Source organism: Lampris incognitus, chromosome 6 (assembly GCF_029633865.1).
Source record: "Lampris incognitus isolate fLamInc1 chromosome 6, fLamInc1.hap2, whole genome shotgun sequence".
Classification (NCBI taxonomy): domain Eukaryota; kingdom Metazoa; phylum Chordata; class Actinopteri; order Lampriformes; family Lampridae; genus Lampris; species Lampris incognitus.
Genome location: NC_079216.1, coordinates 53051315 through 53068380, shown reverse-complemented (window position 1 = coordinate 53068380; position 17066 = coordinate 53051315).

Here is a 17066-nt window from a genome sequence, read left to right as displayed (position 1 = left end):
GATAGACTCCAGCGACCCTGAGAGCAGGATAAGCGGTTCAGATAATGGATGGATGGATGGATTTGTCTGGAACACAATGAGAGTGACCTGCACCAATCAACAGTCCAATAAACGTTGTCAGTCTGTTTGTCAAAACTTGAGAGAGGATTTCATAGGGTGTAGACAAAAGACCTACTTGTCCCCAGTTTTTTAAAAGGGCTAAATCTCCTTTCTTAGGCAGCAGAGAGAGAACTGCATGCCTACAGGAAACCATAAGTGTCCCTTTTTTAATGCACTCTGTAAAAATGTCCAGAAGATCCTGTCCCACAACACTCTAGAAGTGTTTAAAAAAGTCACATGGTAGACCTTCCATTCCTGGAGCCTTGCCCAATGTTATCTGAGACACAGCAGCAATAAGTTCATCTAGAGTCATGTCCAAACACAGTGTATCCTGTTCTTCTGGACTCAGCTGAGGAAGGCCCTGTAGAAGCGCTGCAGCAGAGTCCACATCACAGCCCTCTGCCCTGAACAAGTCCATGTAGAAGTCCACTGCATGTTTCTTCATCTCAGCGGAGGCTGTGGTCACCTTTCCACCAGGGAGATGAAGACACACCATCTGGTATGTTGGAACCACTGGCTTCTCTAAATTAAAGAAGAAAACAATTGGTGCACCCATGTCTTGGAGTCCAGTGAAGACTGCTCGGACTAAAGCTCCTTTAGCTCCCTCTCGCAGGAAGGGGTTCAGCTGCTGTCTTTTACAGTGTAGGAGATATCATTCTGGTGATCAAGGCGTGAACCAGAAACATCTTACAGGTCACCACCCAACACAACACACCCTCCTGGATGAATGCCACTCAATTTGTCTTGCAACTTTTTAAAAAGCCCTCCAAACTCAGAGCCATTGTTTGGTGCAGAAACATTAATAAAACTAAATGTAAACACCTCCATTTCAGCTGCCACCATAAGGACTCTGCCAGCTGAGAAGAAACACCAAGTGTTGTATGATCATGGTACATCTAAATTGAGAGTTTCATTTTCTTTACCATGTTTGCCATAGGCACTTTTAAATCTCTCCTTAGACCAGTGACATGCTTCTTGAGATGATGACGTCTATTGCTATTCAGTACATCTAACCCAACATCTTTCTGCAGCGTAGTAACTGACCAAATAAATTTGTCAGCGTCAGGAAAATAATCCTTGACATTGAACGACAATGGAACGCCAACAAGTCCGAATTAACACATAACATAATTGATTTACCAGAAGGCAGTTAAGGATGCGAGATCAGCGTACTTCTCTGAACTAATATTGAGAAATAACCACAATCCTAAAGTTCTCTTCGGGGTAATTGATTATGTTATTAATGGTCCCTCCACTTCTCTTTTTGAACCTGATGTCGAGTTGTCTGAAAAAATTCTCATGAAGACATCATTCCGACTAAGCTACTCAAGGAGGTATTTTCCACTATCAGCCCCATTATTCTTCAAATTCTTAATAATTCTCTGGCCTCCGGTTCTTTTCCAGACAGTTTTAAGCATGCCACCATTCACCCATTGCTGAAGAAACCTAATTTAGACCCCCTGTCCCTAAGTAACTACAGGCCAATCTCCAAATTGTCTTTTCTATCCAAGGTTCTGGAGAGAGTAATTTCTTCTCAGTTGATTTCTTTTATGAACACACATACTGTTTTTAACAGTTTCCAGTCTGGTTTTAGATCACTTTATAGTACTGAGACAGCTCTGGTTAAGGTCACTAATGATTTACTGCTGAATGCTGACAGAGGTGACGGCTCAATTTTAGTTCTTTTGGACTTAAGTGCTGCCTTTGACACGGTTGATCACAACATCCTCCTACATTGCTTAGAGACTTGGGTTGGCATCAAGGGCTCGGCTCTTAACTTATTACACTCTTACCTCACCAACAGCACTTTTTCTGTTGTTCTGGGTAACTCTACCTCTCAGTGGCTCAGTGGAATTGTGGTGTCCCTCAAGGCTCAGTTCATGCTGCCCCTTGGCCAGGTCATTCAAAATCACGATGTGCTATACCATTTTTATGCTGACGACACTCAGTTATACATGCCACTAAAACCCACCGATCCTAGCGCCCTATTAAATCTCACAGCTTGCCTCCCCGACATTAAACCCTGGATGTCCAAACATTTTCTAAATTTAATGATGATAAGTCTGAGGTCATTCTGTTCAGCCCCGAAAATTCCATCAGTCCATTTGCCACTAATCTTGGTGGTCTGTCAGGCAGTCTTAAATAGGCTGCTAGGAATCTTGGGGTAATATTTGATGCTAACCTCAGTTTTGACAATCAAATCAAACATGTTGTTCAGTTATGCTTTTTCCAACTCAAGCTAATTTCCAAAATTAGGTAATTTTTCTCAATTGCCGATTTCCAAAAAGTTGTACACGCTTTTATCTTTTCTCGACTCGACTACTGTAATGCACTTTATTCTGGTATAAGCAAGAGCTCACTCCCCCGCCTGCAGTTGGTACAAAATGTCGCTGCTTGGCTCATTACAAGGACAAGGAAGAATGGCCATATCACTCCTGTGCTTGCCTCCCAACACTGCCTCCCTGTTATATTTCGAATTGATTTTAAAATTTTACTGCTCACTTTTAAGGCTTTATATGGTATTGATCCTTTATACATTTGTGATTTATTGACTTGGTATGTCCCCCCTCGACCATTAAGGTCTGCAGATGGAGCCCTGCTAGTTATTCCCAGGTCTCGGTTGGTCACAAAGGGTGATCGGGCTTTTGCTGTTAGAGCCCCCACACTATGGAATGCTCTTCCTGCTGAGCTAAGACGAACTAAGTCTCTAGCTTCTTTTAAATCTCATCTTAAAACTTTTCTTTTTATGAAAGATTTTACAAATGTTAGATATTTGTTTTTATTTTCACTGTGTTTATTTTTACTCTTATTTGATCTTACTCTTATTCCAGCCATGTCTGGTTTTATGTTTGTTTTTTTGGGAAGCAAATTCTGCTTAGGGCTCATAAAGCCTTGGGCCGGCTCTGCACACACACACACACACACACACACACACACACACACACACACACACACACACACACACACACACACACACACACACACACACACACACACACACACGTATACTATACAATCGACATATAACAAACATCTGACAGCAAAAACAAAGTTATCCTTCATAGATTTGTCTGGAACAAAACAACAGTGACCTGCACCAATCAACAGTTCAATAAACATGTCAGTCTGTTCAACAAAACTTTGGAGAGGATTTCATAAGGTGTACACAAAAGCGCTGCTGGTCTCCAGTTTTTTAGAAGGGCTAAATCTCCCTTCTTAGACATGTAACCCGGTGTGAAATGTAGGCTTAGTTGAAAAAGTTAAAGAAAAGACTTGTATTTTTAAAAGGAGACTTTTACTTTGAAAAGGAGACTTTGTGTTTGGTTATTTCTGATCGTGTGTTATAAAGGTAAAATAAAATAAATAAAAGTCTATGTGTAATATGCTATAGGCTGTATCATTTAAAAACAAGTTAACAAAGGAGAAACGGGTTAAACACCGTCAAAAGAGATTATTTAACTGAAACGTAATTTACCTTGATGTGATTGGTTGAAAAGTGCCGCAGTATCTGTGGCCAGGGAGTTCAGAGCAGTGTGATTGGATGAAAAATGCCGCAGTACGCGAAGAGGGAGTGGCGTAGGAGTGCGGGTTTTGTAGGCGGGAGTTCGTCCGAGTGACGACCAGGCAGAGACGGAAGCAGATCTGTGATGGAATCCAGTTGTTGATGTTCCCACATCGAGAGGTTTTGTCAAAAAGGTTTGAGTCTAAAAGCCCGGTTATTGTAGCGGTTTCTGGAGCTGTCAACACGGCGGACTTTAGAGAATAAACTGCATTGACTGGTAGGCGGCACGGTCGCCTCACAGCAAGAAGGTCCTGGGTTCGAGCCCCGGGCTAGTCCAACCTTGGCGGGTCATCCCGGGTCGTCCTCTGTGTGGCGTTTGCATGTTCTCTCCGTGTCGGCGTGGGTTTCCTCCGGGGGCTCCGGTTTCCTCCCACAGTCCAAAGACATGTAGGTCAGGTGAATTGGCCATGCCTGCCGCCCAATGACTGCGGGAATAGGCTCCAGCGACCCTGAGAGCGCAGGATAAGTGGTTAGATAATGGATGGATGCATTGACTGGTGAAGGGGATTTTACTGGTCAGAGCCAAGTTGGCAACGGCCGGACGATTAGCTTTGGCCGCTAGCCAAACAGTATAGTCGCCGCTTATTCCATTTGTTTGCCCAACAAGTGGGTGTTATGGATAGCTGGTGCTTGCCAGATCAGTGAGCCGTTTTACAGTTAAAGATGATTTATTTCGCCGTTCCCACTGGCCACGCGTCCGGAGAACAGAGGAAAGGGACATCGGCTTGTATCTGCGGACTCGGTAGTGTTTACCAGCTGCCTGCCTGGACTTGCCTGCGCGGATACTGAACGGACGGTAACGTCTCGCCTCGGTCGCCATCACTAAAGGTACTTTGCAGTCATTTCTCTAGCTCGGCAGTGAGCGAAGGAGCCATTTTATTTTGCGGCCACACCGAACACAAGCAGCGATTCAGGCCTGCAACCAGGGCTTTATTTTGATTTAAATGCCGGCTTACTACAACCCAGGTTTATGATATGTATGGTGTATAATTACGGTTTAAGGTGGGCCCACAAATCTAATTAAAAGGTAGCTAAGGTTTATTACGGTTTTACTGCGAATTTGAAGGTAGTCTCGGTGTATTTAGTTATTCAAGGGTTATTAAACTGAATACTTTTATCATTGTAACCGGTTATTTTCTTGCCCGGTGTGGGATTCGATACGGGTGTACTGCACCACAAGGCGACATCACTAACCGCTCGGCTAAAGGGTCAGACCCGTTAGCTAGGGACTAACGTGTGTTGCTAGTAGTTTTCATTATTATTATTATTATTATTATTATTGAAGTAATTACTGTTCGGAAGGAGTTTTGATCAAAACCCCTGACAGTTTTTTGTGTTTACTCATTAGAAGCACGTTTATTTGGGTTACTTACCGGTATTATTATTATTATTGTTGTTGTTGTTATTAAGGGGTATATATTTCCTGTGAGCAGCACGGTGGTGCAGTGGTTAGTGCGGTAGCCTCACAGTAAGAAGGTCCTGGGTTCGAGCCCCGGGGTAGCTCAACCTTGAGGGGTCGTCTCGGGTCGTCCTGTGTGGAGTTTGCATGTTCTCCCCGTGTCTGCGTGGGTTTCCTCCGGGGGCTCCGGTTTCCTCCCACAGTGCAAAGACATGTAGGTCAGGTGAATCGGCCGTACTAAATTGTCCCTAAGTGCGTGTGTGGGCCCCGTGTGACAGTCTGGCAGCCTGTCCAGGGTGTCTCCCCCGCCTGCAACCCAATGACTGCTGGGATAGGCTCCAGCATCCCCGAGAGACCCTGAGAGCAGGATACGTGGTTCGGAAAATGGATGGATATATTTCCTGCAAAAGAGAGAGCATTTTTGTTACTGTCATTGTTACTCTTATTTTCAAAGTAAAACATATTATTTTATACGTACCTGAGTTGTGTGATATTCTTGACCGAATTGTTTAATTTACCTGCGGGAATTAGGTACTTGTGGAAATAAAGGGCATTAAGTTAGAAATTAAGTTAAGGTTAACGAAATTACATTGATTTTATATATATATTTGCTGGTCAGGTTTAGGGCGCACAGAATAAATAATAGCACAAAAGTAAAGGGAGTATGTAATATGTATGCGAACTCAGGGCACTGCCCTTTCATTACCAGTAGGGGGCACAAGTGCTATAGGCAGCAGAGAGAGAACTGCACTTCTACAGGAAAACGGAAGTGCCTCTTTCTCAATGCACACTGTAAAAAAAGTCCAGAAGATCCTGTCCCACAGCACTCCAGAAGTGTTTGAAAAAGTCAGATGGCAGGCCTTCCATTCCTGGAGCCTTGCCCGACGCACAGCTGAGAAGAAATACCAAGTGTTGTATGATCATGGTATGTGTAATGAATGAAAGATGTTATTATTTTGAAGGTCCTGTCACGTGTTTAACTTGACCTACTCACGGGTGTACGTGCAGTGCGTGTGACGTATACAGGAAGTTAGACACTCATGTTATGAAGGTTGTATGTTGGATGAACGCTAGTAAAAGCTACACAGTTAAGAACCTACGAAGTCGGCTCATTCTTGAATTATTCTTATGTCAGTAAGACAAGGCGTCTACGGACATTACATGGTGTCAGAATAGTCTGTGTATCTGAACACGAGCGGTCATGCCGAAGTTTAATCCGCCGAGTGAATTCAAGTTTGACTGCCCCGTTGAATGGCCGGAGTGGAAACAACGGTTTTCGCGCTTCAGGCTCGCGACAAAGCTGGATAAAGACGACGGGGAGATTCAAGTGAGTTCACTGATTTATGCAATGGGAAGCGAGGCTGAAAAGATATTCAGCTCGTTTGACTTCGCGGCGGAGGGGGATAAAGTGGACTATGATATCGTACTGAAAAAGTTCGACGACTACTTTATTCCCCGCCGTAACATCATACATGAGAGGAAGTGCTTCTATCAACATAGCCAGCAGCCAGGAGAAACAGTGGAGATGTACATCCGGGCATTGTATGAGCTGTCTGAACACTGTGAGTTTGGGGACAAGAGGGATGAACATATCAGAGATCGTCTGGTAGTGGGCATAAAAGACAAAGTGCTCTCCCGTCAGTTCCAGCTCACAGCGGACCTTACTCTGGTGAAAGTCATTGAACAAGTGCGCCAGGCGGAGGCAATAACAAAGCAGCTCAGCCTCCAAGCTAACCAACCAGAGGCCCAACTGGCTAACGTCAATGTTGTCCGACGGCGGGACGGACGGCAAAAGAAAAAGGGCGGACAGCGTCATGGTGGCGGCAGTCCTGCAACCAACAAAGTAGATGAATGCGGGAGGTGCGGCAAGACGCAGCACACCGATGAGCGGAAGTGTCCTGCAATGAACAGTAAGTGCAACAAGTGTCATAAAAAGGGACATTGGGAGCGTGTATGTCACTCTAAAGTGGTGAGAGAAGTCACTGAAGAGGTCAAACAGCTGTACTTTCTGGGAGAAGTTGGCAAAGAGAGCAGTCAAGAGGATTGGACTGTTAGTTTAACAATAAGTGATGTACCAATAACCTTTAAAATTGACACGGCGGCTGACGCTACTGTTATCAACCAAGGGACATTTAAAAAGCTGAAGCCAAACATAAAACTGGGACCTCCTGACACATGCTTCATAAGCCCAGGTGAAAACATCAGCTGCATAGGACAGTTTCAGGCCACAACCAAATACAAGGAGAAACAACACTCCTTTCCAGTGTATGTGATCAAGGGGAGAGGCAGCTGTCTGCTGAGTCGTCCAGAGGCAGTGGAGATGGGTCTAGTGAAGCGGATGGATGAGGTCAGTGGAGTTTTCGGTTCAAGTGGACTGCTGAAAACAGACCCAGTGAAAATAGCTCTGGTGGAGGATGCCCAGCCATACGTGGTGCATACAGCCAGACGGATACTGCTGCCACTTGTACCACTGGTTAAGAAAGAACTGCAGCGCATGGAAAATGAGGGCATTATTGAAAAAGTGACTCAGCCCACAGAATGGTGCGCCGCTATGGTGCCGGTGCTGAAACCGAACAAGAAAGAGGTTCGCTGCTGCGCTGACCTCAGGAGGCTGAATCGAGCGGTGAAACGTGACAAATACGTGCTGCCCACTATGGAGGAAATAATGCCAAGGCTCGCAGGGTCAAAGTTCTTCACAACGTTGGATGCAACAAGGGGGTTTTACCAGATCCCCGTGCATGAAGACAGCAGGGGGCTCACCACTTTCATCACCCCATTTGGAAGGTATGCTTTCAGCCGCCTTCCATTTGGTATAACGAGTGCTCCAGAGATTTTCTAGAGAAAGATGGCGGAAACTCTGACCGGGCTAGAGGGCACAGAGGTGTACATGGATGACATCCTTATACATGGAGAGACTGAGAAAATCCATGACCGGCGCCTAGCAGAGGCGCTGGGGGTCATTGAAACAGCAGGTCTCAAACTGAACCAAGCGAAATGCAAGTTCAAACAAAAACAAGTCCGCTTCCCTGGTCACATCATCGACGAGGCAGGCATCAGACCTGACCCGGACAAAGTGGCCGGAATAGAGAACTTTCCTCAGCCCCAGAACGTGACGGAACTCAAGAGGTTCCTCGGGATGGTGAACTATTTGGCAAAATACGTCCCAGAGCTGTCCACTGTAGGTCAGCCGCTTTATGGACTGCTTAAAGCAACGACAGAGTGGCTGTGGGGACCTGCACAGAACACAGCATTCCAAGACCTTAAAGCAGCACTCGCCACCGCCCCGGTACTCACCTTTTATGACGTCACTAAGGCTACGGTGGTGTCAGCAGATGCCAGCAGCTACGGGCTGGGGGGCGTTCTGCTCCAGCAGCACGGGGAACACTGGAAGCCCGTGGCCTACTGCTCCCGACGGCTGAGTGACGCAGAGACAAGGTACGCACAGATCGAGAAAGAGTGCTTAGCCAGAGTCTGGGCATGTGAAAGGTTCGAGAAGTACTTGTTTGGGCTTGACAATTTCAGACTTGTCACCGATCATAAACCACTAGTGCCCCTCATGAACAGCAAAGACTTGGATAATGTGCCCATTAGGTGCCAGAGACTGTTAATGAGGCTGATGCGTTTCAATACAGTGGCTGAATACGCACCAGGCAAAACTTTAGCTGTGGCTGATGTACTCTCCAGAGGCCCAGAGCAGCGCTACGGAGATGGTGCTTCTCATGATGATGTTGCAGCACACATTGATGCCATCGTGTGCCAGGTGCCTGCCACACCTCAAAGGATGCAGGAGATAAAACAGAGCACGGATGGGGAGCTGCAGCTCCAGACAGTGTTGGGCTTCATCAGACACGGCTGGCCTGAGTATATCGATAAAGTGCCGGAGACAGTCAGAGACTTTTATCAGATGAGAGGGGAGTTATCTGCGGTAGATGGTTTAGTCATCAGAGGCAGTCGTATCGTCATTCCCACAGAGATGAGGGAGGTGATCTTAGAGAGAATACACGACGGCACCAGGGGATAGTTAAGTGCAGAGAGCTAGCCAGTCAGTGTGGTGGCCCAAAATGACAGAGCACATTACAACAAAGATACAGCAATGTCAATTCTGCAGAGAACACAAGAACACACAGAGAAAAGAGCCTTTAATGTCAAGTGAGCTCCCATCCAGACCATGGCAGAAATTTGGCATAGACCTGTGTGAGTACAAAAAGCAAAACTACTTGATAGTGTCTGACTATTATTCCAGGTTTTTGGAGATCCCAAATCTACCAACAACTACTAGCAGTCAGGTTGTAGCTAGGCTGAAGGCTACATTTGCACGTTTTGGTATCCCTGAAATTGTAGTTAGCGATAATGGGCCACAGCTAGTTTCAGAAGAGATGAGGAGGTTCAGTGAGGATTATGATTTCATCCATGTGACTTCAAGCCCACACTACCCCCAGAGTAATGGACAGGCAGAGAGGGCTGTTCAGATAGCCAAAAGCATATTAAGGCAGGAAGACCCTCTCCTCGCCCTGTTGACATACAGAGCTACACCCTCTTCTTCCACTGGAGCCAGTCCAGCGGAATTGCTCATGGGTAGGAGAATCAGAACCACCTTACCCACATTGCAGCATAACCTGAAACCGGCCTGGCCTAAAGAGGAACTGATCAAAACCACTGACGCTGCAGCCAAATCGAGGCAGTCTTTCTACTACAACAGCGTGCGGTCACTGCGCCCACTGAACTCGGGTGACGCAGTACTCACCAAACTTGATGGACAGAAAACATGGACAATGCCAGCAGTTGATCACAGTCAGAGCTCCACTCCCAGATCCTACATAGTGGAGACAGCTCAAGGTGAACATTACAGAAGGAACAGGCGCCACCTGTTGGCCACACCCAAAACACTCACCTTTGTCAGCAGGGATCCTGACCATGTCACTCCAGGGGAGAATGGAAACACGGATGAGTCCCGAGCAGCAGAAATGCCAACTTCCACACCATATGTTACTCGCTCTGGCAGGGTGAGCAAGCCAGCAATCCGGCTGGATTTGTGAGGCGTATGGACTTGTGTACTGTGGGAGATTTTTTTATTTTCTTTGTGAAAAGGGGGGTGATATACAGGTTGGAAATAAAAAAATAAATATTTCAGTTGAGTTATGGACTCTTTAAAGCTTACACCCCAGGCCTGTCAGTAAAATGTTGGACACTGTAAATCAAAGATGTTTGATGTCTTTGCTCTTTCTGTTTTACAGTTGAAAGAAAGAAAATGGTATTATTTTATTTGTCAAATAAAGCTACGGTTAAAGTCAGGAGTTGCTAAACTGGAGTTAAATTTGTTGGCAGTAAATGTTCAGAGAAATGTTTAGAAAATCATCTTAGAGGGGGAGATGTAATGAATGAAAGATGTTATTATTTTAAAGGTCCTGTCACGTGTTTAACTTGACCTACTCACGGGTGTACGTGCAGTGCGTGTGACGTATACAGGAAGTTAGACACGCATGTTATGAAGGTTGTATGTTGGATGAACGCTAGTAAAAGCTACACAGTTAAGAACCTACGAAGTCGGCTCATTCTTGAATTATTCTTATGTCAGTAAGACAAGGCGTCTACGGACATTACAGTATGTCTAATCTGAGAGTTTCATTTTCTTTACCATGTTTGCCATAGGCACTTTTAAATCTCTCCTTAGACCAGTGACATGTTTCTTGAGATGGTAGCGTTTCTTGCTATCCAGTACATCCAAGCCAACATCTTTCCGCAGTGTAGTAACTGACCGAATGAATTTGTCAGCGTCAGGAAAATAATCCTTTACATTAACCGATTTACCATATGTCTCATCTAGAAAACTGTTAATCTCCTCCAATGAATATAAGTTTACAGACTGAGAATTACTGTCCGCTACAGAAACACTAACAGAATCAGCTTCAGATTCACACTCCATAGCAGTCAAACTGCAGGCTTCATCACCTGCTTCTCTGCCCCACTGTCCATTTCAACCTGCAGCTTCTCTGCCCCCTGTACTGAAACCTGCTCCGACCTCCCCATGTCATCTTTCTTCTGCACTGTCCTGACCACAGGGTCAGCCTCCAACCCCCCTGCTAAATTATCTGTAGACAGAGAGCCACACGCACCGGCGGCCCTGACCACGGAGCCACCAACATCACTCTGCACAGGGGGAGCAGCCTCCGGCAGCGTTTGCCGCCCGTTTCTTCTTTCCCCATTGTCAGCCGCAGCGGACTGTTGCTTGCCTCTCTCAAGCCACATCAGCCACTGCTCACCACCGTCAGCCACCTCGGCCACAGCGGCCTGCTGCCCACCACACCGGCCCACGGCTCACCACCGCCAGCCACCTCGGCCGTAGCGGCTTGTTGCCCACCACCGTTAGCCACATCGCCCACAGCGGCCCGCTGCTCACCGCCATCGGCCCGCTGCCCACCGCTCCCTTCCGCACTGTCACACACATCAACTGCAGCAGACCCCGCTACGTGCTGTCTGTGTGGGGTGTGTCTCCATTCATAAAAATGGAGACATATTGTATCCTAATAATTTCAGAGGCATTTGTGTGAGCAGTAGTCTGGGGAAGATGTTTAATAACATTTTGAACAATCGAATTCTAACCCTCCTTAATGAACACAATGTCCTGAGCAAAGGTCAAATTGGCTTCCACCCAAATCACCGGACTACGGACCATATTTACACCTTACACACCCTCATAAATGAAAATGTGAATCAAACCAAAAATGGAAAAATATTTGCTTGTTTATTGACTTCAAAAAAGCTTTTGCCTCTATTTGGCATGAAGGACTATACTATAAACTTTTACAAAGTGGTGTAGGGGGTAAAGTGTATGTCATAATAAAGTCACTGTATTCAGACAACAAATGTGCAGTTAAGATTGGAGACAAAGGTCCGCGGTGGTGTAACAGTCTAAGCATCGGCTTTGTGTCGATGCAGTTGCCCACTGGGGACTGGGGTTCGCGCCCTGGTCTCGTCAGATCCGACTATGGCTGGACTCAATGAAGCCGCAATAATTGGCAACGCTGTCTTCGGGAGGGGGGCGGAGTCGGCTTGTGTTCGTCACGTGAATGCGTCTCTGTGTGTGTCGGAAAAAATAGTGGTTCGGCCTGGAGTCGCCTTGTCACGAAAGTGGGGAGGCGGTCTCCTTTGAGACTGCTGGCCGGAGAGATGCAGTTGGCGAACGCATGCAGTACGAGGGTGGGTGTTTGAATTAAAATAGGGATCGATTGGCCTCCTTAAATGTGAAAATTTTGAAAAACAATGATGGGCTTTTGTCAAGGAACTGGAACATTTGATTCCAGAGTACCAGGAAATGGGTGACGCAGGTAAGCTGCGGGTGGTCCTGGGAGGGGGGCCAGCGGCGAGCATTGCAGCAAGATTTATATTTTCCTGCCACAACCTGAGCAACAGTGGGTGACGGCACCTATTATTGGTTGTTATTTGCTGTTGCCATTATTTAGCAAATGCCTCTTGGCAGACGCTTTTGATCCGGGACGTGTGTGCTGTAGGTGCACACTTTCTCAATGAGTGTGGCCCCCTGGGGCCGAGCACATGGCCTTGGCGTTGTTGGTGCCATGTTCTTGCCGGCTAGGCCACGGAACCATAAACTATTATTGCTACTGTTGTTGTTTGATATCATAATCATTGTTGTTGCTGTTATTACAATCATTGTTGCTGTTGTGCTGTTGTTTTACATGCTTTGGCAAAATGTATGTCATGCCAATAAAGCAAATATTGAATTGAATTGAACTGAATTGAATTGAGAGAGAGAGGGATTCCTTTTTGTTTGCTATATGATCACGAAAAGGTCACCGAATCTTTGCCATGCATTGAAAATGGCCATCATGTGAGCAAAGGGATTAACATGGCAAGACGTGACAGGACTGTTAATTTCTCAATTCTGTGAGGACATAGTAACATGTCTGTGCAACTTCTCTCATGTTCAAGAAAGGGGGATAGTGACTTTGTTGTATTTGCCAAAACAACGGGAAACACACCAGATGACGTTGTTAATGAAGGAAGCAGAAAAGTGACTGATGTTCAAATGAGGGATTATTCTGACTACAGTCTACAGGCTGGTATGTTAGTGCTTCAGAAGGTGCTAACATACCAGCCTGTGATCTCACAGCCGGGTTGTAAATGTAGACTCACAGTGTTTATATTTGTCTGCCTGGAAAATGTCGACAGACAAGGAGTGTGGGCCTTACAATTGGCAGGAATGCCGAAGAAGAGAGCGAAGAAGTTGGCAAGATATCGTTTTATGTCTGGGAATTGGAAGTCAATATGTTTTGAGGAAGAGCTCTGATTTTATACCCCAAGTAGTCCTTTGCCTTAAGTGCTTATGATGAAAACCTGTGTACAGGGAGACATTGTAGTGTAGCTCACCTGTTTATAATCTTGTTTCCCCCCTGAATATTCCCAATTTTAAGGCTTCGTCGCTGGCCTGCATGCGTACATCTCAGACCTTTTGCCTGTGTGTGCCAGCGAGTATGATGAATAACTACAGTATGTCGCCGAATGGAAAACACTTGTTTGAAGCCTATTCTTTTACTGGAGATGTAGCTGAGACTGGTCCAAGTCTTAATTTCTCATCCGGCCTTGAATGCAACAACCTCCCAGTGCTCATATGCATGTCCCAGCTGACCGCAAATGTATAATAAAAAAAAGGTTAAATTATTGACAAGGGCATCTACATACGTGGGATTGATGAATTCCGCATAGCAGCACACAGTATTCCCTTGCATGTGTGCCATGAGTGGGAGGAATTACTACGATGTCAAGACTAAATCCACTCAGACACACACTGATGCACACCGCCAACCTCCTTCTTACCCCTTGTCTTCACTGCCCCTCTCCTCTCTTTTGTCTCACTCAGGTTTTTTCATTTTTCTTTCTTTCTTTTAATTTTATGCTTTTCATTCATCTTCTTTCCCCAGTTTCCATCAGCTGTGACCCTGTAGCTCTGCAATTTTTCTCACCTTCCCTTTCCTTTCCTTTCCTTTCCTTTCCTTTCCTTTCCTTTCCTTTCCTTTCCTTTCCTTTCCTTTCCTTTCCTTTCCTTTCCTTTCCTTTCCTTTCCTTTCCTTTCCTTTCCTAAGATGGAGGAAAGGGGGCATATGTTTCTGTGGCCCAGTTTCCCTTTCCCCTTGGAGCACGCCCTCCCTCTTTTTCCCTTCCTGCACCCCCCCCCCCCGTCCTTCCCTCCCTCCTTCATTCTGTCCTCACTGTAACACTCTTGCCCACACACCCCTCCTCCCCTCCTTCACCTGTCATCCTCCTCTCAGGTCCGAGGGTATATCACTGGCTTATAAAAAGGGTAATTTGATGCTTTTACAGTCATGGCAGGTTTCCAGGGTTGGCAGGGTTGGTGCAGATATAGGAAGTGACAGTTATAAAAAAAAAAAAAGGAAGATAAGAAAATCACATGATTTGGTGCAAAGAAAAGACTGACCTATACACTACACAATCAATCATGACAAATACTAAGTATCAGAAAGTTAAAGCATTTTCTTTTATTGAGATCAGGTGTCAAAATAAAAAAAAAAGGTTTATTATTTTACAGATGCTGCGTTTATACCTGTTTAGTTGGTCAGGACCAACCTGCTTTAACCTGATGGCATCCTCTGATAGATGTAAGTAAAGGCATTTCTGATGCACCATGGACACCACATGCAGCTCAGCGATTCATTAAGTTTTCCTTCATAAAATGCAAATAAGTCTTGCTACCCCGACAAGTTTTTATTCAGCAAAATGCATTTTAAATCAGATGGGTAATCTGCATATTTTTTTGCCTTCTGTTTTTGCCACACAGCTATTCTGCTGGAATCTGTTTGCAAAAAAAAAAAAAAAAAAACACTGACAATAACGGCACATGTAACATTTCTGTGTAGAAGCAAACACGCATATACAGAATGGAAGGTGCAACAGCGGCCTACAGGTGTTATACAATCATATTCACATGATTTTATAAATATGCATACATCAGGTCATAACGGAGAGAATAAGGTGATGTAAAGAAGAGGCTGCTGTTGACATGTTTTCTCATCTCTCCTTAGGAAACACTGCACCTGTTCGATGAGAGCACGCTTCCACTTACATGGTTGTTGGATGTATAGCATTGAAAGCACCAATGCATTTATACACCTTGGTGTCAGTTTGGTCAAACGCATGTGTGGCCATTTCTGTTTTCTAACATGAGGACTCACACTCTCTTGCACCATTTGCATCATCTTGCACCATTCATGCACAAGTCACTAAAATATGTCTGTGCAAAATCCATCTCCGTTGCCCAAGTAATAAGATTCAACACAAAGAAATAATACACTCAAATGGAATGCTGACGTGGGCAACATTTTTTTCCCCATGTCTATGTTAGCAGTCCAATTGAATGTTATTTTTTGCATCTAATTAATAAATTAATTTCCTAAATGTATTGTGAGTGCCCAGGATGAATATATATAATGAGGTATTTTATTCTAGTCTATTCTGTTCTATTCTACTGGGTTTAATTCTCTTCAGTCTATGGGGATGCTATATAGCCTGAGAGGACTATAGTAGTATGTACTGGTTTTTAATGAAGAGAGAGAGAGATGGAGAGAGATGATGAGCTGGTAGATAGATACTGTGTGTGGAAAGCTTCAGTAGGGATAGGAAAGAGACAAAGGAAGAGTATGAATGAGGTCTTGGGAGTAGAAGTTAGAGACTCAAGGGAGAAGATGTCAGAATAGATGATTTATGATACCCATTCCTACTACTACTACTAATACTACTAATACCACTACACACACACACACACACACACACACACACACACACACACACACACACACACACACACACGCAATGTCTTCCTTTCCTTTTACCCATCACCCTGTCATCTCATCTTCACCCTTCCTCCTCTCCCATTTCCTCTTCTTTTCATTCCCTTCAGGATCTACTTTCTTCTTCTCCCCCTCCTCTTGTGGGTCCTATAACAACCCCCTCCCTGACTGCATCTTCCTCTCAGCTCCCAATGCTATTGCTTCAAAATTTAATATCCTTGCTTCCTGTTCATCACGCCCCACATCCTTATATCCTCATCCAGTACCCATACATCTTACTTTTCTCATCAGTCTCTGCAAACATTTAAACAGGTCACATCTCTTATCCTTCCGCTTTGCACCCTTGTTTCCTGTTCCTCCATCCCCCTTTGCGTCACCTTTCTCCCCACTACTTTCTCCTAATCTTCTCCTCCTCCGTCAAATGTCTTGATATGTTCTTTCCCTTTTTTCCCCATTCTCTCCTTCTTCTATCTTACTCACCATGACTTCCACTCGCCTCTGTGTTCCTCCTGGTCACAGGTGAACACGTCAACCAGATATCGACATGATATCCTCTTATCCTCTCTGTTCAACCTTCCTGACCTATTCCAGTGGACTGAGTTTGGTTCTCAGTGGCAGTCATGATAGGTCACGTATATGTCAGTTACTAAGAAGCAGGTGAGCACAAAGACGACTGTAGATAAGATACTTTTACAACCCCCCCTTTTTTTCACCCTAATTGTATCCGGCCAATTAACCCACTCTTCTGAGCCATACCAGTCGCTGCTCCACCCCCTCTGTCGATCCGGGGAGGGCTGCAGACTACCACATGCCTCCTCAGATACATGTGGAGTCGCCAGCCGCTTCTTTTCACCTGACAGTGAGGAGGTTTGCCAGGGGGACGTAGCACATGGGAGGATCACGCCATTCTACCCCCTTCCCCCTCTCCCCGAACAGGCGCCCCGACCGACCAGAGGAGGCGCCAGTGCAGCGACCAGGACACACACCCAGAGCTGGCTTCCCACCCGTATACACGGCCAATTGTGTCTGTAGGGACGCTCGACCAAGCCGGAGGTAACACAGGGATTCGAACCGGCGATCCTTGTGTTGGTAGGCCACGGAATAGACTGCCACGCCACTCAGACACCTACTTTTACAACTTCGGTGGTGGTGCCGTGTTTGTCCATGCATTATCCAAGGCCAAATT